This window comes from Aethalodelphis obliquidens, unplaced genomic scaffold (genome assembly GCF_003676395.1).
Source record: "Aethalodelphis obliquidens isolate GAN/ISIS:26980383/991018 unplaced genomic scaffold, ASM367639v1 scaffold49, whole genome shotgun sequence".
NCBI lineage: Eukaryota > Metazoa > Chordata > Mammalia > Artiodactyla > Delphinidae > Aethalodelphis > Aethalodelphis obliquidens.
This window is the reverse complement of record NW_020837993.1, coordinates 7,937,949-7,961,960: the sequence shown is the minus strand read 5'-3', so window position 1 is coordinate 7,961,960 and position 24,012 is coordinate 7,937,949.

The following is a 24,012-nucleotide window of genomic DNA, read 5'->3' as shown; positions in this document are numbered from 1 at the left end:
CATCAGTCTGCAGATGCGGCTATAAATTCCAGCTTCTCTCGGCATTGGAATCATTAGCCAATTAATTTGCAGGCACTTTTGATTAAGTTTACAATACAAGGTGGAAGTTGCTGGTAGTTCCACAACCATTGCAGAGGTTATGATACTCTGCTGCTCTTTTCAATAATTCAACCTTGAAAAAATGAGATATTCCTGCTGTGACATCTTCATTCTTCCTTCTTTGAAAGGAGAAGTACTAGGTCTGAATATTTTCTTCTGGTTCCTAGAAGTGGACAAACTCTATATACCAAGTATTGGGGAAAGATTGCCCAGAGCTAGTGTCTTACCTAGCATGTGGCCCGAGAACAGAGAGAGCTAAGAAAGAAAAAAACGACAGGGAGAAGTGTTCCTCTACTTTAATATAAACCATGATGGGCTTTCTACCTTCAAGTGGTGCTTGCCCACTTGTCAGAACTAAGTAGAATATAATATACCATATTTTGCTCAGATCTCATGTTTAGAATACTTAAATGCTGGAAAACCTGCTTATAATTATTATTTAGTATGTAATAAAGGAATTATTGTATGTGGAGCTTATGATGTGTTTATAATATTCTATTTAATCTGCTTTTTAGAATGAACACTGTTGCTACTACTCAAATGCCATTCTAGTCTTTAAGCTAAAATGCTTCTAAAATTATGTAAAAAATAATGTATCTGGTAAATTCCTTAGATAACCAATAGGCACACATTAAAGAAAAATCCATTATTAAAGAAGTTTTCTCTTAGACTTTTTTGGTTCACAAACTACCTAACTTATATCTTCGTATTTGGCATTAAAAAGAAATATCACCAAAAAATAATGAGAAGCATGGCCTTATTTTGAATGTGTGCAGTAGTAGACAGAATCCTCTGATGGAAATTAAAAGAAGAGAATTATACACACACAGATACACTCCATGTGTGAGCAAATGCACATACCAACCATTCACTGCACATCCCTCCTTTAGCAAGGAACTCAATCTTAAGGTCTTAGTTTCTACATTTGTTCAATGGGGTTTATCACACTTTGTCTACCTCATAGGGTGTCTATGTCAATCATCTATAAAAAATATGAGTCAGGTTGTGTCACTCTCCTTTCATTGAAGCTTTCTCTGTATCTCTTTATGGCTTTCCATAGGTCTTTGAACAAAAATCATATCCTTACGATGACTTCAGGGCTTTTCATGATCTGGCCCTGTTACCCTTGCCAGTCTCATCCCTTGAGTATTACTTCCTTTTAGCTTCACTGGCTTTCTTTTAGAACCTTGAATTCACTTTAACATCCCTGAGCTAGATCCCTATATCCTCAGGCTAGGTCCAGTCCCCCTGACATCCTGTGCGAGGGAGGGGCCCCCTGACCTCTTGCACTAGGTTGGGTACCCCCTGACATTCCACACTAGATCAGGGGCCCCTGACACGTGCTTGCAGAGCCCCACGCATCCTCTTTCACAGGACTCATCTCAGTTATAATTACCTTAATTCTTTATCTAATTGAGTGATATTAGATTAAGATTGATCTTTCTTCCAGACCATCATCGCCATCAGGGCAGGGACACAGCGAAGTACCAGCAAAGTGCCTGACACAGAATATTTCTAAGGTAAATGAAGGAAGAAAATGAGCTGATGTCGGTGATTACAAGTTTGAAACTGTAAAATGCCAATTACACATAAAACATGAACTTTCTGTGTGTGAACTGATTAACTACAGATACAAAAGTATAGATATTAATTTTTGAAAACATACTTGCAAGTAGAGATTGACCCATGGGCCACATAGAAGACTCTCCCAGGCAATATGTTAAGGAATTACAGGGCATTTCTCCATGATTTTGGGATTTGGTTATCATGTTTAATGTAAGTGCCTTGGTGTTCTTTCTATTACCAAGGAAACTCATCAACACAAGTGCCAGAAATAAAAGATATATTAATGAAAATGAAATTCAGATAATATGTTTATTTGCTATAAAATAAGTCACCTTTCTTATTTTGAAGCCTAAGTGCTTTTTCCAACTCTGTATGTAACTTTTAAAAATAATATTCATTGCATTTTACATCTCACTAGCTGTTAACATCTGAAGGATTAGAGAGGAATTGTTCTAGCTGATAAGTACTGAATTAAACTTGGAGAAACATTATTTTTATCTGATGACCTTCATCATAGTGAGTCTGTCTAGGTTTTAGTGCAAATAAAATTTTCAAAGTACAGTAGAGAGAAGTAAGAAGATATGGCTTTTTATCTCTGTAATAATTTTGGGGTTTTCAAGACTTATTTAAACCTTATTTGGCATAAATCAGTTTAAAGCTCAGTCTTAAAATTTTCTTTAAAAATGAATTTTTAGCATGCTGTATAATTCTAAAGAAGAATAAGATTTGTTTAAATTTATGGATTAAAGTTGATTTTATTAAACTGAGGCTTTTTCATTGAAGGTTTTTATTATAAGTGTATCACATTGGGAAACTGAGTTAAAAATAACCTTTTCCATCAAATCTATACACACATATGAAGTTGTTTGTTAGCATAGCATGACAATGGAAAAATAAAATGAAGCATTCTGAGCTAGAAATTTAGAGATATCACTCTTTGAGAATTAACAGTTTAAGTTTAGGGCTATTGTAAAGGAAAGCCATGAGTTTTACAGACAAGACTATATTTTTCTTAATAAGTGTTCAGTTGATGCAACAAGTAAAACAGCATGATTTCAGAGGTAAACAGAGAAGATAAAAAGAGGGTGTCCATGTATTTTTTTCCTCTGTAAAGTTCAGATCATGCATCTTCTCTAATGAGCTTGATAAAGCATAGCAAGGCAAATGTGCCGTAATTCATCATGTTTCCCATTTCAAAAGTGACAGGCAACCTAAGGGAAAAAAGTCTTTATTTTATAACAATAAAAAAAAGGAGGTGAGATAATCACATTTAAAATAATATCTACCAAGGAACCCTTACTATCCACATCAAATATAGAAAATTATCTTGTTACATTGGGAATTTGTTTAATGCTGTACCAAAACTTCCCATTAGTGCCTGTAAGCAAAATATTTGATTTTTATATTTAATTCAAATGTGGGAGAAAAAAAATTTCTCTAGAAATCTTTTCAAATTTTGAAGAGTACTGTGCTTGTAATGTGAGAAATAGGAGCAATGTTTGCAGTTGTTAGAAAAGTACAATTAACTTTCATGCTATCCTGATAAATGGTATGACACAAAATAATCTAAGAGTCTAAATGAAGTCCGTTCTGTAAAAAGCCAATATTACTTATGTTAATTGTCTGTGGATGTTTCCTCATTTCTAGAAATGGTTCAACAAAACACCATTTCTAAATATGTATCTCTTTTTGCTTCAACCATTCCCTTTGGAAATAAATCATATTTTCTTGCAATATGGTCCTGTGCATCTTAGATGTCACACAGAGAGAAGAGTTAGGAACCAACTGAATATATGGGACGTAATCACATCTTTAATGCCTCAAATCATTCTGCCTTATCTGGCAGTAGGTGAGGGAGGATGGAACATGGTTTGATCATTGTAAGAAAAATAAAGCTACTGTTGAAAAGAAAGGCTAATTTGTATAGAGCCTCAAAACTCTAAACCCACATCTGATTATGAAACATGCCACATTTTATAATGGCTAAAGAAGGCAATTTGTCTTTATTAAGAAGTTTAAGGATCGTGTTTATTTAGAGTTATTATCTGAACAGTAATGAACAAATAACAGGAATGTTATTCAAGGGTAGTAACTCTTTTTGTCTGGAATATAAGAAGTATGTTTAGACAAAAATTTAAAATATAGAGGCACATTTTGTTCTAATTAATTACAATTAATGAAGACCCTGAATTTTCACATTGAGGTGCTAAGGGTCAAGAGCTCCAGGTTAAGTTGGAGACTGTTCTCTATAGCTTTCTTAGCATGTTAGAACACTTTATATTTGGTAGATTAAGGGGGAAAAAAGTCCTGTGGGAATTATAGTAATTGATTTTATATGGTGTGAATAGATGCCTACTTGCAGAGCAAATTCCATCATTATGTACTTATCATTGGTCTTTTGTTTAATGGCATCCTGCCCAACCTACTTGCCATTGAATAATTAATATGCCAAGGCATATTTCAAGCAAATTTTGTTTTTCTTTTGGTACTTAAGAAGAGCTTAACTTCTCTCTGACTTTGAATTTTTAACAGGAGAGAAAATGATAAATACAATTATTAAAATATATCTGGCCAACTCAAACTTATTCTATATGATGAAATAAGTTTATCCATCTCACAAGTTTATCCATCTCTTATCACCCAAAATAGTGTTACTTTAAGGACTATGACATTTGTTTGCTTCCCTCTGCTCTCTCAAATATAAGAAATTGAAACTCCTTAGCTGGATCCCCTTCCTGCCCGTCCTGTTACTCTAGGACCAGTGCAGGGGATGAAGATGGAAACACTTCTCTAAAGCATGGACTCATTGTCGAGAATGACAGATTTTACCTAAGGGGACTGATCAGTAACATACCATCCTTATATCAGGGTCTGGGCACATTTTCCATTTTTGCAAAACCCCTGTCTGATCCCTAGGTTTTTTAGTACTCAATTCAAAGAAAGACATTTGGTGAACTGTAGTGCATATACTTAAATTCACTATACTTTCTCATGTTTCTTCTTTTACTTCTGATCCCATTTTTTTTTGCCCAGAGACCATTACATTCTTTCTTTTAGGATAGGAAGCTTTTGCATTTCAACCCATGGTTCACATTTGGATTATTAAATCTTTCTTCTAATGTCCCAAATAATTACTATTTATTGATATAAGTGCTTATTTTATTATGCCTTTCTACTTATTCTTCAGTGAACAGAGTCTGATGGTTTTCTCTTTCACATTCTTAAAGAATCAATGATTTCAACCATTACTTTTTCTTAACTTTACATTTCTTCTCAAAGCCTTCTAAATTATGTGGAACTGCAAAATGGTTTTTGATGTGAACCTCCAGGTCCTCACAGAACTTGAACTACAATGTACAATTTAGGGTTTCAGAGAGAAGGGGAAAAACATTCTGAGTTTTTCACTCTATTAAATAATATTAAGATCAGAATTAATTTTAACAAACTTGGTAGAGTTTAACATCCAATGACAAAAAAATCCATTGGGGTACACGGTGAAAACTCTCCTGGAGACCGTAGGCTGAAGGGGGTTAGTGCTTTATATACATCTTTTGGGTTTTTTTTGTTTTTTTTTTTTTTGCGGTACGCAGGCCTCTCACTGTTGTGGCCTCTCCCGTTGCGGAGCACAGGCTCCGGATGCACAGGCTCAGCGGCCATGGCTCACGGGCCCAGCCGCTCCGCGGCATGTGGGATCTTCCCAGATCGGGGCACGAACCCATGTCTCCTGCATCGGCAGGCGGACTCTCAACCACTGCGCCACCAGGGAAGCCCTATATACATCTTCGTTGATGGGGCTGGATTGACACGGCTCACAGGTTCTCCACAGTTTTGATAAAGACAAGTCGGTACTCTTTTGGGGGTTGGGAGGGTTGGGGATGTGCACTTGACAATGGTGCAATCCACTAAAGATGTTATTATCCGGTCTTTCCCTATTTCATCATGGGCACTAGGCCTTCCTTCAGTGTTTCTGTCTTTTGTTTTTGGTTAATGCTTTCCCAGCCAGCTATGCCAAAGGGTTATTGTCAGCTAGCTAAAGAAAGCTTGTGTTCCAATAAGGATATCACTAGTGGGGGCTTGGCCATGGCTCCTCTGTTGCCCTGTTAACTTCATCACTCTCTAGGTGTGCTGTGAATGGGGAACATATGGCCTAGCCGTGGCCAAAGGGCATGTTTCTTAAACTGAAAGTCTGAGGCCTTTGAGCTGAGACTAGCAAGCTCTGGAACATCAGTTGGGATTTAGCTGGAAAGGAGACTGTACTGTCTGTGTGGTTTGTGTTTGCTAATCTCTGAATTGTTCTTGAGTGGCACCTCCATGTTTGCCCGCCTCCACTCCTGCAGTAAAAAGTGGAAAGCAAATCATCCTGGGCTTGGTCAATAAAGTCACATGCAAGAAGAAAAGGATACCTATGACCAAGCTCTAGTTCCAGCTAGAGGATTTGGGGAATTGCAAAGTATTTGAGCTTCTACTGATTCTACTAATGAAACTAATAATCTAGCAAAGTATCTCGGTTGTTTGTGAAGGCAAATGATCTGGCTGTGGTGCCCTGTCAAGAATGTGCCATTTTCAATGCCAGACAATACACATATTTTTTTTTTTTTTTTTTTTTTTTCGGTACGCGGGCCTCTCACTGCTGTGGCCTCTCCCGTTGCGGAGCACGGGCTCCGGACGCGCAGGCTCAGCGGCCATGGCTCACGGGCCCAGCTGCTCCGCGGCATGTGGGATCTTCCTGGACCGGGACACAAACCCGTGTCCCCTGCATCGGCAGGCGGACCCCCAACCACTGTGCCACCAGGAAAGCCCCAACAATACACATTTTTAAAATGATCTTGGGAAGGAACGGAGGCCAGTCAAGGTGTTGTAAAATAAAAAAAAAAATTTTTTTTAAATTTCCTTTTGTATTAAAAAAATTATGTTAAAGCTGAATTTATTTAATGTTTCTAGATGAAGCACAGGAAAACCAAATATCTTGACTTTCCTGGGTAGAACTGTGGGAGTGATGGTCAAGCAACTTTGTTTAGAGATGCTTACGAGAGGTATTTATTTCAATCAGGGCATAAAATTCTGTGAAAACCATTTTCTTCCTTGCTTCCACTGCTGCCTGTTCTTCTACCCAGATGGGTATCAGAAAGTGGGATTCAGGTTTGGGCCTGCTGAGCGAGGGGAATACTTGGTCTATCTATTTAAACCTGGATTTTTGCTATTTGAATGTAGGAAACCTAATTACACCCTGGTAAATTCTCTTCAGTCTACCAAACACAGAAAAAAACAGTGACAGAATCTGAAAGGCCAGAAAAGAGAAAAGAGTTCCTAAGACCTAATGAATCCAAACTAAACACCTCTCCACAGAAATGTCAAACATTTCTCTTAGCACAAAACAAGGCTTAAAGAATTCCCTGCTTTTGTCTCTGGCCTAATTCCTTAAGCAGAGAGGGGGATTTTCCTCTGGGAGTGTTATTTCACAAAGAACGAAACAGCAAATAAACAAAAGACTCTCAAAGAGAGAGAGAGTATAAATAAAATTCATGACTCTTTAAAGAGTTTACAGTGAAAGAATGTGGAGGATTATTTACAATTAAAGCATAGCTTCTAGAATACAGTTATTATATATCTGAAACAAAGAATAAGAGTTCATTTCATTTGGTTCACAAGAAAGTGCACCTGGTGTTTGAAACGAATTATGAAACTTCATTTTCTCAAGATCTTTTTATGGTTGTTTTGGTGATATTTATGTTTAAAACTTTTACACAATCAATAAAGCATTTTCTAATTCATTGATACCTTTTTTTTTTAAGTGAAGGTGATGTGGATTGCTATTTGATTAAAAAAAATAAATTAGCCTGAAAGACAAAGTTCCAAAAAAAGTTTTATTGTGGATGTGTCTAAAAGTAATTTTCTACATCTAACAAGCACCATTAAAATGTGTGTTCGGTGGTAAAAATATTCTTTGGGTTGAACAAAAGAAAACTTGTAAGCTATTATGGAAAAAAAAGTTTGAATTAACAGAAAAGTAGGAGAAAGAACAAGTTTAGAACTATCTAGCAAATCCTATGATAATACAATAGGATAGTTACTAACAGAAATGAGGTTAGAGAAGGGGTAAGATGAATATGAAACAAATGCATTATTTCGGTATTAATGTAATAGGCTGAGAGAAATAAGTGGTTATTAAGATAAAGATGCAAAGGCTAAAGAAACCACTTGATTATAAATTATAGAGCAATTATCCCTCTTTTCAAGTGTGTGTATGTGTGTTTACTAGACATTTGAATTCTATTTTGAGAGTGACTTCAAAAAAAATGTCGATGATAATGTTAAAAGCTATGGTACGAGGGCCATGTAGACAAATGGAGTTTAAAGGTAGAGTCCTAGTAAAAGTAGGGTCTTCTGGAAGGCTTAAGTCATGGGCCTGTGAGATGGGGCGAGGATTTAGGCACTTGCAGAGTTTACAGCAAAGTTTAGATTGAGTCTTATCCTGACGTGCCTGTCTCAGTGATATATCTGAAGCATTTGGCCTCATGAGATTAAAAGAACAGTGCTTATATTTAGCATCTGCTGCCCCCAACTCCAACTTTGCTACTAATAAAATTCAGCTCTATGGAAAAGAATTTGAATTCCAGCTGGGCAGTTTTCAAAATAAGATGAAAAGTTAAGCAGGCAATTGGTGTGTATTTAGGGCTCAAAACACCTTGCCCCCTAGAAGACTTGAAGGAGTTAATCCCTTCTCAAGATAATCCACTAAAGAGCATCCTTCATTATGATGTTAAAAGCAAGGATCAGTGCCGGGGAGTCTAACAATAGGACAGGGGGCTTTTCAGGCCCAACCACATTCTTCCCAGGTTAGAAACAGAAACTGCTGTGATTCCAGCTGAAAAATAGAGCAGGACTTTTCTCTTACGTTAAATATTCAGATGGAAGGAAGCGGAAAAAATTTACCACATTAACGAAATTCCTCATTGGATAGATTTTTTGGGAGAAAAATCTTTCTGAATTAAAGAAAAAAGATTGTACTGTCTGAGAGGAATAACTCTACAACTCAACAGTTACACAGTTTAGAAGCACTTTTGATTTCATGCAAAAGTGAATTTTTGATTAAATTGTGCTAAATTACGCCCCCCCCCGACCATAATATGTTCAATGAACACAAAACTCACTATCAACTTGTATTAAAAGCTGCATGCTAAAGTTGTTATTTGGTCAAAATTTGATCCTGTGAGGTATTATGTTTTAAATTTATAGTCATATTTGATTTCTCAAAGGTTCTTAATCATTTTCCGTGAGTAAGAAGACAAAGTATTTAGTGTTTATAAGCAAATGAACCTAAAATCCTGATTTAAAATCTTGTTTTTCCTACACTTAGTACATTTTATAGTATTGGTAATACAATTTACTGTTTGTTATTACTTTCAAAATATTATATAAGAAGGTAGTTTTAAAAATTAAAAAAAAGATTCCTATGAAATTCTTTAATATAAACACATATCTTAGGTAAATCAGAATGGCAAAAGTTGGCCATTCCAAAATATAGGAAATGTTTTATTCTCTTTTTTTTTCTTCTCGTTAAAAGTGTAAGTACATTTTTTTAAAGGCATATTTATTTTTAAGGAACATCATCTTACCAAAATTGAAACAAGACAGGGAAAGATATTTTTAAGAGCATATTTCAAGTGGAATCAACAGCATTCATGAATGTGTGTTTGTATGCTTTGCCTGACACAATCTATTTTGTGCTCCCATGGGGTTCCAGGCATTAGGGCTCTGAAGACCCTGAGCTGTGGTTGTGGTCCTCAAGGAGCTGAAGGTGAACAAGCATAGTTCTGGGGGGTACAGCTGGGCATGTGATGGGGTGGTATTAAATCATTGGAACTAGAAGGGCTTTTTAGAAAAGAAAGAGGCAAAGGCTGCTGTAATTTGGATTTGGATGGGCGAAAAGAGCCATCTGGAAGCATTGGTAAGGCAAAGAATTTGAAGAGGAGAAGGCATATATGATACATAAATAGAAGCCCTGGAAACATGGTCAAAGACCTAACATTATATGGAGAAATATCAGAAGTTACCATTTTATTTTATTTTATTTTTATTGAAGTATAGTTGATTTACAATGTTGTGTTAGTTTCTGGTGTACAACAAAGTGATTCACTTTCATATATATGTTCTTTTTCAGATTCTTTTCCCTATACGTTATTACAAAATACTGAGTATAGTTCCCTATGCTATACAGTAGGTCCTCAGGTCCTTGTTGGTTATCTATTTTATATATAGTAGTATGTATATGTTAATCCCAAACTCCTAATTTATCCCCTCCCCTCCTTTCCCCTTTGGTAACCATAAGTTTGTTTTCTATGTCTGTGGGTCTATTTCTGTTTTGTATATAAGTTCATCTGTATCATTTTTTTTAGATTCCACATGTAAGTGATATCATATGATATTTGTCTTTGTCTGACTTACTTCACTTAGTATGATAATATCTTGGTCCATCCCTGCTGCTGCAAATGGCATTATTTTATGGCTGAGTAATATTCCAGAGCGAGTATTTTAAATAGAATTTTATTAATATTTCATTTCCCTGAGAAGCATCATGGAAAGAGAAGAACCTTTGAGGTCAGAATTTTAGCACTTATCAATGATATGACTTGCTTCTGTTTCCCTATTTATACTCTCTGACAATAACTACACCTGAAGTGTAGGTTAATTATGAAGGTTCTCAGAGATAGCACACCCAAAGCTGTGTTATCAAGATGCACTGGTGGTAAAGAACAGAGGCCTGAAATTTGGCAGATGCTGTTATGTATTTACTATTTGAGTTTGGGTAAGACCCCTCGTCTTCCTAAACCAGAGTTTGTTTATCTGTGAAGTGAGAATGATACCAGTTCACAGGTTTGCCAGGAAAATAAAAATAATATGGCCCATAAATGACCCAGTGCCTGACCTGTAATAAACCCTCAGTTAAGTTCAGAAAAAAAAAAACAAAAATATACATATGTTGCAAAATATCAGACATATAGAAAATGCACAAGAAAACTTAGACTCTCTTCCTTGTAAATATCTGCTTCCTTCTTTTTTTTTTATTTTATTTTGTCACTTACGAAAGTCTTTTGGTCTTTTTCATTTTCCTCTTATCACCAAGGCTTTTAATCTCTCTCTTTTTTAATCAAATGAAAGGCTTTAAATTTTGTAATGCTTTACAATTTTCAAAAGTTTCACACACATTATTTCATATAGTCCCATAATAACCTTTTTTTCCCCCTACCCCTATGTTTCCACTCCCCCCTCCCCTCTTCCCACTGGTAACCACTAGTTTGTTCTCTATATCTGTGAGTCTGCTTCTTTTTTGTTTTAGTCACTAGTTTGTTGTATTTTTTAGATTCCACATATAAGTGATATCATACAGTATTTGTCTTTCTTTATCTGACTTATTTCACTTAGCATAATGTTCTCCGAGTCCATCCATGTTGGTAAAATGGCAAAATTTCATTCTTTTTTATGGTTGAGTAGTATTCCATTGTGTCTGTGTATATATACCACATCTTCTTTACCCATTCATCTGTTGATGGACACTTAGGTTGCTTCCAAAGGAACTTACTGTATATAAGGTTGAGTCAAGGGATGCCATCATTACTGAAGATTTTGCTCTTATAGCCAAAGTATTTTTCCTAGCCCATATACCTGCAGTTGAATTTTCTTAAAAAGATTTAAAAAATAAATTAATTAATATGAACTCACTGTCTCCTCATCATATATTTCCTGAGCTGCCATTTATCATAAACAACGGAGCAGGATTTAGGTCCAATTTGCTTTTTTATGTATTGTTATCTTATTTAATGCTCTAAACATTTATGTAACATACTAGTTCCAAGTTTTATTTTAATAGATGGAGAAACAGATTTAAAATGTGTCCTCTGTCCAAGGCCATAGAGCTGGTGAGTAAGTAGCAGAGCCAGAATTGAAACCTCAAGGCTCCTGTTGTGGATGTCGTCTCCATGAAGCATTGAGAAAGCATTGTGGTCTTCTTCCACATGGTTCTTCCAAGGCCTGACATCTAGGAGGTGCTAGGACATGCTTGTGGTCTTGGACCCTCTGCTAACCTTAGCTGCTTTATGTATGGAGACTCCTGGCTTCCACTGCTGTTCTATTTGACTGACTCTACGCATACTCTACCCTTATTACTTCACTGTCCGGAGGAAGGCTATTCTCCTGGTGGAGCCAAGGAATTCTGCTAAGGGCCTAAATATCCTGTATGTGAACATGCCAGAGGACAAAATGTTCTATAAGTAAATGACCTAGACTTCTGCCTTAGGGAGATCACGTGGGTTGGTTGGAAGAGTGCCTTGACATTGGTTAGGAAAACTGTGTTCCCTGGCAAGCAGGCTAAAGATTGAATCTGAGTATTTTTTTTCCTTTCTAAGGTACCATGTATTGGAAAAGTGTTCAATAACTACTAATTGAATTGAATTCGTTTGACAAAATAAAAGAAAGTATGGGTGAAGAAATGTTTTTAGGTTAAGAAGCGATCTTGAATTCACAGCTTAATCAATAATGATTTGCAGATTCATTATACCCCAGCTCTAAGTCAGGCTACTGGCTGCTTAGTTATTTTTAAACATTTACTAGGTACATAAATACTTTTCTCTTTAATGAGAATGAAGCTGGGCAGTCTGTGCTTTGTTGTTAAATTCCATTTCATTCACAAATATTTCAGTTTCTGGTTAGCTCTTTTAAAAAATCATTAATTTATGGCCATTTTTTCCTATCTTCTAAAAAAAAGAAAGGGACAGTACGACGGGAAGTAGTTCTTATTTGTCAGAAAACAGAACACACTTGCATTGGTTGAACCAATAATTCAAGCTGCTGATTATTGTGATTATAGGCCAATTTCGGGGAAGGTGGTAACCCTGGGCTCCCTCTGCTATCCAATCACAGATTATGGCCTTGTATAGATGGACTTTCAGCTTCAGGAACACAAAATAATTGGTGAAATAAGAAAAATATTGTATGGATATTAGCAAAATGAGATATTGACAGTCATCAGAAAATTTACCACCTAATATATCTTTTGTCATCTGTTCCTCTTTCTTGTGATTTCATGTTTGTACACATGCATTTAAAATACATTCATGAAAGAGGTTAATAGAAATGTTTTTCAAAGTGCCATTTATACCAATAATAGAACATTTATATGCCATAATTACTATTGCTCACTTCTATGTTGTGAGGCAAGCAAAGTTGAAATGAAGTAAAAGCCATATTTTAATAGTTATATTTTTTTCTAAAAGAAATAAATAATGTGGTTAAAGTATGTACACACCAGCTGTCTACCAATTAAAATGTTTTAAATTCAATTATATGTTAAATTATGAAAGCCACAAGGGGCAGTTCGAGGATTATTTTTGACATCTAAGAAATTTAAATGTTTTTTGATAATTATAAAATGTCCAAATTAGATTAATTTTTGTAACTAAGAAAATTAAATGATTAAAACTGAGGGTTATTAAAAAATAAACTGTTTTTTCTACAATTTTGCACAGCTGGAGAAAATATTTTCTATCATGTCCAGAAATAACTTTCCTATGTACATACACCCAACCAGCATATCTCAAGTTATTTTAACACCTCCAACCACAGACCCACTATGTCAGGTGAACTGTAAGATGACCCTCCAGTGATTGTTGCCTCCTGGTATACACACTCTTAGATAATCTCCTTTCCTTAAGTTTGGGTCTGTGACTTATTTCCAAACAATAAGAATACAGCAAAAGTGACAGATATTACTTCCATGATTACATTACATAAGATTGTAACCTTTGTCTTGCAAGGTAACTCTCTTCCTTGCTGGCATTGGTGAAGCAAGGTGCCATACTGGAGAGACCTATGTGGCAAAGAGCTGAGGGCAGCCTTTGGCCAATAGCCAGATAGGAACTAATTCTTTCAGTCCAAAAACCCAAAAGAAAATGAATGATGCCAACTGATAACCATGTAAGTGAGCCTGGAAGTAACTCCTTCCCCAGGTGAACCTTCAGAGGAGATCCCAACCCTAGCTAACATCTTGACTGCTGTTTGGAAAGAGATCCTGAGGCAGAGAACTCAGCTCAGTTGCATCCTGATAACTGACCCACAGACTGTGGGATAATAAATATGTGTTGTTTAAGCTGCTAAATTTGTTGTAATTTTTTTATGCAGCAATAGATAACTAATGCCGACATGTACACACAAATGCACACTATTCGGTTTTAACTCTGAGGAGAGGACCACGTGTAACCCTATTCATATGACTTTTGTTTTCTAACATCTTTATTGGAGTGTAACTGCTTTACAGTGTTGTGTTAGTTTCTGCTGTATAACAAAGTGAGTCAGCTCTTCGTATACATATATCCCCATATCCCCTCCCTCTTGTGTCTCCCTCCCACTCTCCCTATCCCACCCCTCTATGTGGTTCACAAAGCACCGAGCTGATCTTCCTGTGCTATGCAGCTGCTTCCCACTAGCTATCTATTTTACATTTGGTAGTGTATATATGTCCGTGCCACTCTCTCACTTCGTCCCAGCTTACCCTTCCCTCTCCCCATATCCTCAAGTCCATTCTCTATGTCTGTGTCTTTATTCCCTTCCTGCCCCTAGAGTAGCCCAGTTTTCTTCCTTTGTCTGTGACCTCCTTTGTGTTCTTCAGGTTCTTTTCAGGTCTTTACTCTGAGTATGTGAGGAGGAGTCAGAATGTCATCATGCTATATGGACATTACTGCATATTTATATCTCTTGATTTAGAAGTAATTCTAGAATTTATCTTAAGGAAATAACCTAACAAAACAAGAGAATATCCTTTGCAATGTTGTTTATCATTGTAAAACTGGTAACAACCTGAATATCACCCCCTTAAAACAGTAATTTGATAATATTGGTATCCCTGTGCAAAAAATACAAAAAGCCACTAAACAAAATAAAATAAGTTTTTAGATATGGAAAGATGTTTCATGTCTATTATTAATTTTTTTAAAAATTTAAAAAACTTGTTAAAAACTCCTCTTATCCCATATTATATATGTTAGGGTTTTTACAAAAACATTTTCACCAGCTTTATTGAGATATAATTGACATATAATAATATGTAGGTTTAAGGTATAAATGTGTTGATTTGGTACACTTATATATTGCAAAACTGATTACCACCATGATGTTAACTAACACCAGCACTGCATCACATAATTAATACAGTCGTGTCTGACAGTACCCACAGGGGATTTGTTCCAGGAACTCTCTCAGATACAAAAATCTGAGGATGCTCAAGTCCCTTATATAAAATGGTGTTTATTTGCATATAAACTAGCACATCCTCCCATATACTTCAAATTGTCTCTAGATTACTTATAATACCTAATCCAATGTAAATGCTATGTAAATATTTGTGGGTGTGCAGCAAATTCAAGTTTTGTTTTTTAGAAATTTCTGGAATTTTTTAAAAAGTATTTTTGATCTGCCCTTGGTTGAATCTGAAGATGCAGAACCTGCACATACGGGGAGCCAACTATATTTCTTTTTTGTGATGAGAATATTCTTAGCAACTTTCAAGTATTTAATGCAGTATCATTAACTATAATCACTATGCTGTACAGTAGATCCCCAGAACTCATTCATCTTATAGCTAGAGATTTGTACTCTTTGACCAATATCTGCCTCTTCCCACACCTCCAATCCCCTGGCAACCACCATCATTCTAGTCTCTGTTACTCTGAATTCAGCTTTTTTTTTTGATTGCATACATAAGTGATATCATACAGTAGTTATCTTCCTCTGTCTGACTTATTTCATTTAGCGTAATACCCTAAAGATTCATCCATATTGTCAACATGGCAAGATTTCCTTCTTTCTCATGACTGAATAATATTCCATTTTGTGTGTGTGTGTGTGTGCGTGTGTATGTGTGTGTATCACATCTTTATCCATTCATCCATTGATGGACACTTAGGTTGTTTCCATATCTTGGCTATCGTGAATAATGCTGCAATGAACATGGAGGTTCATCTCTTTGAGATCCTGTTTTCATTTACTTTGGATATATACTCAAAAGTGGGATTGCTGGATCATATGGCAGTTCTATTTTTAATTTTTTGAGGAAATTCTATACTGATTTTCATGGTGGATGAATCAATTTACATTCCCATCAACACTGCACAAGGGTTCCCTTTTCTCCACATTCTCACCAACACTTGTCATCTCTTGTCTTTTTGATGATTGCCGTTCTAACAGGTGTGAGGTGATATCTCGTGGTTTTAATTTGCATTTCCCTGATGATTGGCGATCAGCACCTTTTCATGTACTTGTTGGCCATTTGAATGTCTTCTTTGGAAAAAATGTCTATTCAGTTGCTCTGTGCAATTTTTAAAAATAAATTTATTTATTTAATTTTGGTTGCATTTGGTCTTTGTTGCTGTGCGCGGGCTTTCTCTAGTTGCGGCAAGCGGGGACTACTCTTTGTTGCGGTGCATGGTTTCCTATTGCGGTGGCTTCTCTTGTTGCAGAGCACAGGGTCTAGGCACACAGGCTCTGTAGTTGTGGCTCGCATGCTCTAGAGCACTGGCTCAGTAATTGTGGCACACGGGCTTAGTTGCTGCATGGCATGTGGGATCTTTCCAGACCAGGGCTCGAACTATATCTCCTGCATTGGCAGGCGGATTCTTAACCACTGTGCCACCAAGGAAGACCCTCTGTGCATTTTTTAAATAGATTGTTTGGAGTTTTTTTTACTATTGAGTTGTCTGAGTTCTTTATATATTTTGGATATTAACCCTTCACCAGATATATGGTTTACAATTATTTTTTCCCATCCATAGGTTGTATTTTTATTTTGTTGATTTTTTTTGATGTGCAGAAGCTTTTTAATTTGATGTAGTCCCACTTTTTTTTATCTTTGCTTTTGTTGCCTTTGCTTTGGGTTCTTTTTTTTTTTTTTGCGATACGCAGGCCTCTCTCTGTTGTGGCCTCTCCCGTTGCGGAGCACAGGCTCCGGACGCGCAGGCTCAGCAGCCATGGCTCACGGGCCCAGCCGCTTCGCGGCATGTGGGATCTTCCCGGACCGGGGTACGAACCCATATCCCCTGCATCGGCAAGCAGACTCTCAACCACTGCGCCACCAGGAAAGCCCTCTAATTTTTTTCAGTAGAAAAATTTCTGGAAGAATATTTATTAAAGTTGTTTTTTTCCTTGGATGGACTAAAATCAGATAAGCAAAAATAAACTCTCTGATTTTCTATATTTTTTACAATGAACATGTCCCTGAATAAATGTTTCAAGGCTTTTATTATGTTCCTAGCTTGAGGTGAATTGAAATTGTTTCCTTAAAATATATTCCAATACCAACTTCCAGGCCTGTGCTCATTGCCTTGCTTGAAGTATGGTTTTGTGAAATACTTCTCAGTATGGTGCCAATATTTTTTTTCATAGTGAATAATTCCAGTTCTATTTTTTTACCTCCCTTCATCCCATTTGAGAAGAGGAAAAGAAAGAAATATCATACCATACCCTCACACCTCAGACCTAGGTCTTACAAAACTTCTTAGGGATTCACTTTAGCTAAAGCTAAATTAAAATAAAGTTTAAATGTACTGATGGCATCAAGTGATTTTGACCATTAATGAGCATTATCTCCTGTGCCTTCTCTGTCTTATGTTTATGGTCAATTCTTCCGTCATCTGGAGCGCCTGGTATTTTTCTGGATAACAATTTAACAGTTAAACAATGGAATACCCAAATATATATGATTCTTTTATATACATTAAAATATGTATATGTATGGTTAATCTATTGATTCATTAAGACCCATTTTCAGTAATGCTCATGCTATCTTGATCATGATGTTTGTCTAGAAGTTGACCTATACTAGTTAAGCAAGTTGACTGTTGACACCCAAGAGATACATATACCTTTAAAAGCATTTAAAACACATGCTATCCAACAAACTACGTAAATAGTGCCCTTTGAGAAATCCCAACTGGTAATTACTGCTTTTGGCTCTAAGATGCATTGTTCAGAAAAGTCTGGGAAATACACACACGCAAACACGCACACATACACACACACCTGAAATAACTTCATAACTTTAAAAAAAAATCTTAATTTTTACTTTGTTTTCTAGAAGAATTATGTGTTACCTGTGCCAGCGTAAGGTTTATTCAGAGCCCTTGATTTTCTACTTGGCAGAAACAGCTCTACGTGTTGCCAACACAGTAATATGTTCATTCCTTTATGAAGTTGAAAGACTCACATGAAACCAACATGATTTGAAATTTCATCATAAGGTATCTATGCAAACAAGGTTCACCTTAGAGCCTAATATATTTCTCTGAAAGGGACTATTCCATTTATCCTGTGATCTGGCTAGATGGCCTGTGTTTTTTTTTACTCCATCACACCATCCTCTCACCCCCCAAATAGACCACACTTGCCCCAGCCTCTCCCATTCATTCCTTAGTATCATGAAAGGGAGTTTTCATATGAGGGCTCAAACACTTTAGCAGAGGAAGTGCCAGAGTACTTCGTAGAAGAACCACTTGTATCAGACCACCGGGCACCAGTGCAGGCTTGCCGCAGGGCCATCTCCCCCCTGACGATATCCATTACACATTCCTGGCCGTGCACTGAATATTTTACCAAAGACAAGCATCCAGAACACTACACCAGCACAATAAAGGCTTTCCCCTGCCAGCTTCAGAAATGAGTGACGAGAATTTTATTAGTCAAGGAAATGTCTATTGAAGCAACGCAACAGTGATTTTATTGCTGCCTAAGTGGGAAGCTTTATTGTGTATGTATTTGTCTGCTTTTAATCATTCTGTGATACCCAAATGGATGGTATAGAAATGTAAATATTTTTTTAGAAAAGTTCAAATGATTGTCTAAAAGCATAAAGGAATATAACTTAATGAAAATAAGTTTTATTGTTTATGTAGCCTATCTTGAAAACCTTGAGGATAATACGAGAGATTTTCTTATTAATTATTAATACTAATCATTAGTTATCCTTTAATCTGGAAAGGAAAACAAGAAACCTGACATTCATCACAAAAAATCGCTTTTGTTCATTTGAGTTTTTATAGAGATGGTGTGTCATGGATTTGAAGGCTGTCTTGTCCCATATGAATATGCCATATTACTGAATTTTTGGACATTAAGGAAGGTCATGGTTCCTTCCTGACTTCAGAATGTCACTGCACAGCTCAGTGAGTTTTTTCATTTCAAACAGTGTCTGAAAATACCAATTTCTTCCTGTCTCCAACATCCACAATGCTTGTTAATCAACAACTTTTGAGGCTTCTCATTTTATATCAATTATCTCTAAGTCTTAACAGTGTCTCTTTGGTATCCAGCATACGTATCATTTCAAGTTTCAGTTCTCAAGTCTGATAAAACTAATAAACCCACACTGCCAGAGGTGGCACATTAAGCTGGTAAAATGGTTTTCATCTTAATTGGATATGAGCACCGTTATCGCTAATAACCCCAGGATATTCTAATTGGACTCTCTCTCTCTCTCTTTTATTTTTAAAACATTAATCTCATTGACCAGCCTTAATTTCTCCATCCCCCACTCCCTGAACCCAAATCTTGAAATGCAGTATAGAAATATTCTAACTTCAGGTGGTTATTTCAGCATTATTTTTTGTATGAAGCCAAAAAATGGTAAACAGTTTTGCAACAATAAAAGCTCCCTTTTTAAGTTTTCAGAAAAAAGAAATTGTAGGAAGACTACTTATTGACATTGCAATAATGTCTCTCATGCAGTTTAGTTAGCTGCCAGCGTCACCTAAGGACACTGAATCATCAATTTTCAGTAATTTTTAAATGACAATGATCTTCTCTGTCACATTATTTATGGTAATCTTAGTGCAAGTTATATAGCAGAAGGAAACACTATTTTAAAAGTTATCACACACATAAATACTAGATTTTTGTTTCATCTTAATTTTACAAATATTGGTGTGTGTGTGTGTGTATATATATATATATATATATAAATTATAGAACTCTGGATGTTGATATTATAGTTAAGAAATGAAAAGATGTGACAAGACACTTCCACAGACAGATGCTATTTAGTTGCTGGTAAGCACACATTGACAAACACGAGGATATAAACACTTAATTCCATTATGCAACAATATCAAATTTAAACTAAGTTTTGACATACGAAATCAACTCTGATTTTCCTTTTTTGGTAGGCATATGCTTGGCACTAAAAAATAAATAAAATCTTAGAGGGAGGGGGGTTAAAAAAACAGAAAAAAACCTTTCTGATTCCACAAACCAGCAATTTTTCCCCAATAACTGTAAAAACTGCAGGCTGCTTATGCTTTAATTGTTGAAAAATGTCATGTGAGCCATTCAATGGCAGAAAGAATTCACTTTTAAGAGACATAATAATTTTTTCTAGAGAAATGTATGTTTTATCCATTGAGTGTGGGCCTTTATAATTATTATCACTGTTCCCATATAATTAAAAGCCTTTATGTAGATATCATTAAATAATTATGGATGTTCAAAAGAAATGCTTACCATTCCTTCAATCCATAAAATGACAATTGAAAAAACTATTCATTAATTTATATTTATATTTCTGGCAATTAAATTAGCAATACCTGGAGCACAGATGAATGTAGATCAAAGAATTTTCATAGAGTCTTTTAATGCCAAAGCTATAGTAACATCACATATGCCTTTTATGTTGACTTCTTAGAAAATTATGTATCACTGTGACTCTAAAAAGATAACCAAGTTTTCAGTCTTTTGTGTGTGTGTATAATATACACATATATCCTATATTGTATGTTGGAGATACCCTATATATATGTATGTATATATATGACATATGGGGTATACATTGTGAAAAGGATATGTATACATATGATGTCAAACATACATATACAATATATATGTACACACTTACATATACCTATGATGGTGATGAGGGTGATGATTTTATGGAGTGCTAGGGGTTATACTTTAAGATGTCCTGATGGTCTCTATGGAGAATATGCCCATGTGTGAAACAAGGGCCCTACCTTTAATAAATGCATAATCTGATTGTAGAAACTTAATCTATATATACAGTTAAAAAAGATGATTGAAATATAAAGTGGAATATGGAGTTACATATGTCGTCAAAACCAGTCATATCTAAAACTGACCAAAGACTCTGATTAGGAAGGAAAAAAAAAAAAAAACTACAGCTGCATGTAGTCTTGCTTTTATATATGGATTTATATGCATTTTACATGTACTACTGTAATAAAATGTTACGCACATTAAATATAGACAAAAATAGTAATGAGAAGAATGAGATAAATCAACATCAATATTCATAGGTGTTCTGATATTCTTTCTCCACCCACCCAGTGGGGTCATTTGCCCACTTTCAAGAGAACTGATACAGATAGTACATGTTTTTGGTGCTCGTTTTTTAGGTTAGGTCAGTGTGTTCCACTTAATAAATGTGATGGGCAAGGACATTCCATCCCAATAAAAGAGGAAAGGACACAGAAAATGTTTCCAAATATAAGAGGGTAAATCCCTTCTCACACCATAACTGCAGGGTTCTGCCATTCCTTAAACAGTGGTGACTTTCATCTTCACAGGTCTTTCCCATCACCTACATACCAGACAGTTTTACTCCCAAGATATTGGACCCTAGTCTTTCCCACCTTTCTCCTTGCCAAGATCCCAATCCCCTGTTTGTTATCTCTGCCATTTCTTCCATTTGAAGAGTTTACTTTTCAACTTCATGAAAGGTTCAGCCTTCTTCCTTAATTCCTACTTCATAGTCTGGAAAAGTTAAGTAACTTACCCAAGGTCAAGCAGGCTGTGATGAGCAGGGCAAGAACTTATGTTGCCTCTACCATTGGCACTGTCTTCTTATTAGGACCAATGCAGTGGTGATGTGCAGAGTATTCATTTAACAGGTCACCTCTTCTGAGACACGTATTGTGCTGCGCTGTGGTGGCACATTGTTAAATAAGATCGGCTAGACCCTCATAGAATAGAAAGCTCATTTTCTAAAGGGAAATGATGTGAAATAAACATGCCTACAAATGGAAGAGAAAGTAATCTCAGACAGTGGTAAGAGTTTGGCAACCAAAAAGAAAAACTTTGGATGATAGGCTAGAAAGTGATATCTTTGCAAGAAGGAGACAGAGCATTATTCAGGTGATCAGGAAAATATCTCTGAGTATATGGCATTTGAACTGAAAACTGAAAAGAGCTGGTGTGAAAGTATTGGGACAGAAATTCCAAGCAGAGGTAGGACCCTCAGGGGGGACCTAAGATGGAAGTTAAAAATCCTAAGATGGAAATAAAATTTCCTTGTTTAAAAAACATAAAAACAACTCTGGAAGCTGGCATGTAGTGAGCACGGGGGTGGGGGGAATGGTTAGCGCAAGGTAAACACCTTGTAGGACCTGGTAAGTCAAATTAAAGAGTTTGGATTTCATGGTAAATGCATTAGGAAGTCAAGGGAGATTTTGAAGCTGGGGAGTGATATGGTCTGATTTATTTTGTTTAGAGATCAATGCCTGCCATGTGGGGAATAGATTCTAGAATAACAAAAGTAGCAGCAGGGAGACCAGTGAAGAGGCTATTTCAGGACTGGAGGCAAGAAATGAGAGTGCTGTGAACTAGGATTGTAGCCATAGAGTCAGAGCAGTGTGGTGATGGATATAGAAGGATTTTTGGATGGATTTAATGTAGGCAGTGTGGGAAGGAGAAGGATCAAGGACACGTGGGTTTTTGGCTAGAGCCATATAGTAAGTACACGGAGTACTAAGATGAGAATAGAAGTTTGGTGTGTGGGAAATTGTGAGATATGATTTGGCCTTGTTATGTTAAAATCTAAGCAAAGATGTCCTGTAGGCAGTTGGATACATGTATCTGGAGCTCAGTAGAGAAGGAAAATGTAGAGATAGAACTTTGGGTGAATAAAAATATAGTCGGAGAAGAGAAGAGAGTCAGGGTTATTCCAACAATTGGAGATAAAATAGGGGAAGAGGATCCAGCAAAAGGAGCTGAGAAGGAATGGCATGAATGGTATGCCATTGTGCTTTCTAAAATAAGGCCCCAGAGGGCCCCCAAGTTAAGTTTGCACAATCACTCAAACATCTAATTGAGCAAATACTATGGGGTAGTATACTATGGACTTCAATTTGAGGATACTAAAATAATTAAGGCTCACCATCTTTTGGGAAAGAAAAATAAGAACATGAGTGCTGGGAGTGCAACTTAGTAGCTTGCTTTCCTTTTCTTCTCTAGACCTGTTTGCCTGATGTCTCAGCAGAGACAGCTCAGATGGGTTGATTGATTTCCTGGTCTTGCTGATCCTCTTCCCCTAGGTTTCAGCACATTGAGTCTCCATTCAGCTGAAGACATGTGGGGCAAGTAACTTGGAAACCTTCAAGAGACCATGCAGAGTCCTAATGTGCTTAGGGCTAGAAGGAAAGATGTTACAGCAGATCCATCCTCTGGGGGTGGGAAGGTGATGGTGGGAAAGGAGTTCAAGTTGAGTCCAACTTGAGTTTTCTTCCCAGTTTCCTAAGAGAACTTACAACTCCTTCCAACTTCCTTGCCATTTTGTCACCTCTACCAGCTCCAATTTCTCCCCTCCCCCTCACATTTTCCAGTAGGATTGGTTTGGGGAATTTACCACTCTTTGGGAGAATATGAGGAACATTCACATTATATTTGGTCCTCAATCAGGCAGCCCCACTACTGAATCTTCTTTTTGTAGGAATAGCCTTTGAGGATTTACAGAATTATCACATAATTTGTGTTTTAAATTCCTGACACCTATGCATTTAATAAATACTGAAGATATTTATATGTATAGATATATTTATATGTATAGAAACAATACTCATATCTGAGTACACACCTACATTCATTTATATGTTCATTTTACAGCTTGTCTTGGGAAGTTTTAAAAAAATAGCTACATGCGGAGATAATTTTACTAGTTATAAATTTAGACTTATTTTTTTGTTCTCTCCTCTTTTCTCTCTCCAAAAAGTATTTGAGTTGGCTGATCACATTCAAGCAGACTGATACACCCTTCTTTGCACTGTTTTACTATATTTTCTCCATAGCAGAGGCAACATTTTTGGTTACTGTTTGGATTATTGGATGGGTTGGAAATATCTTTGGCCTTAATCATTTGGCCATTGGTACTGCCAGAACTTTCCACTTGATTGCATACTTCTACTGTGGCCACACCTCTCATGGCCTCCCTTGGCACCGTTTTCAGGATTCAGGACAAACCCTTAATGAATTCAGCATCTTGTTTAGCATCTCCATTTGACCCAGGCCTGGCAGTTGGACAGT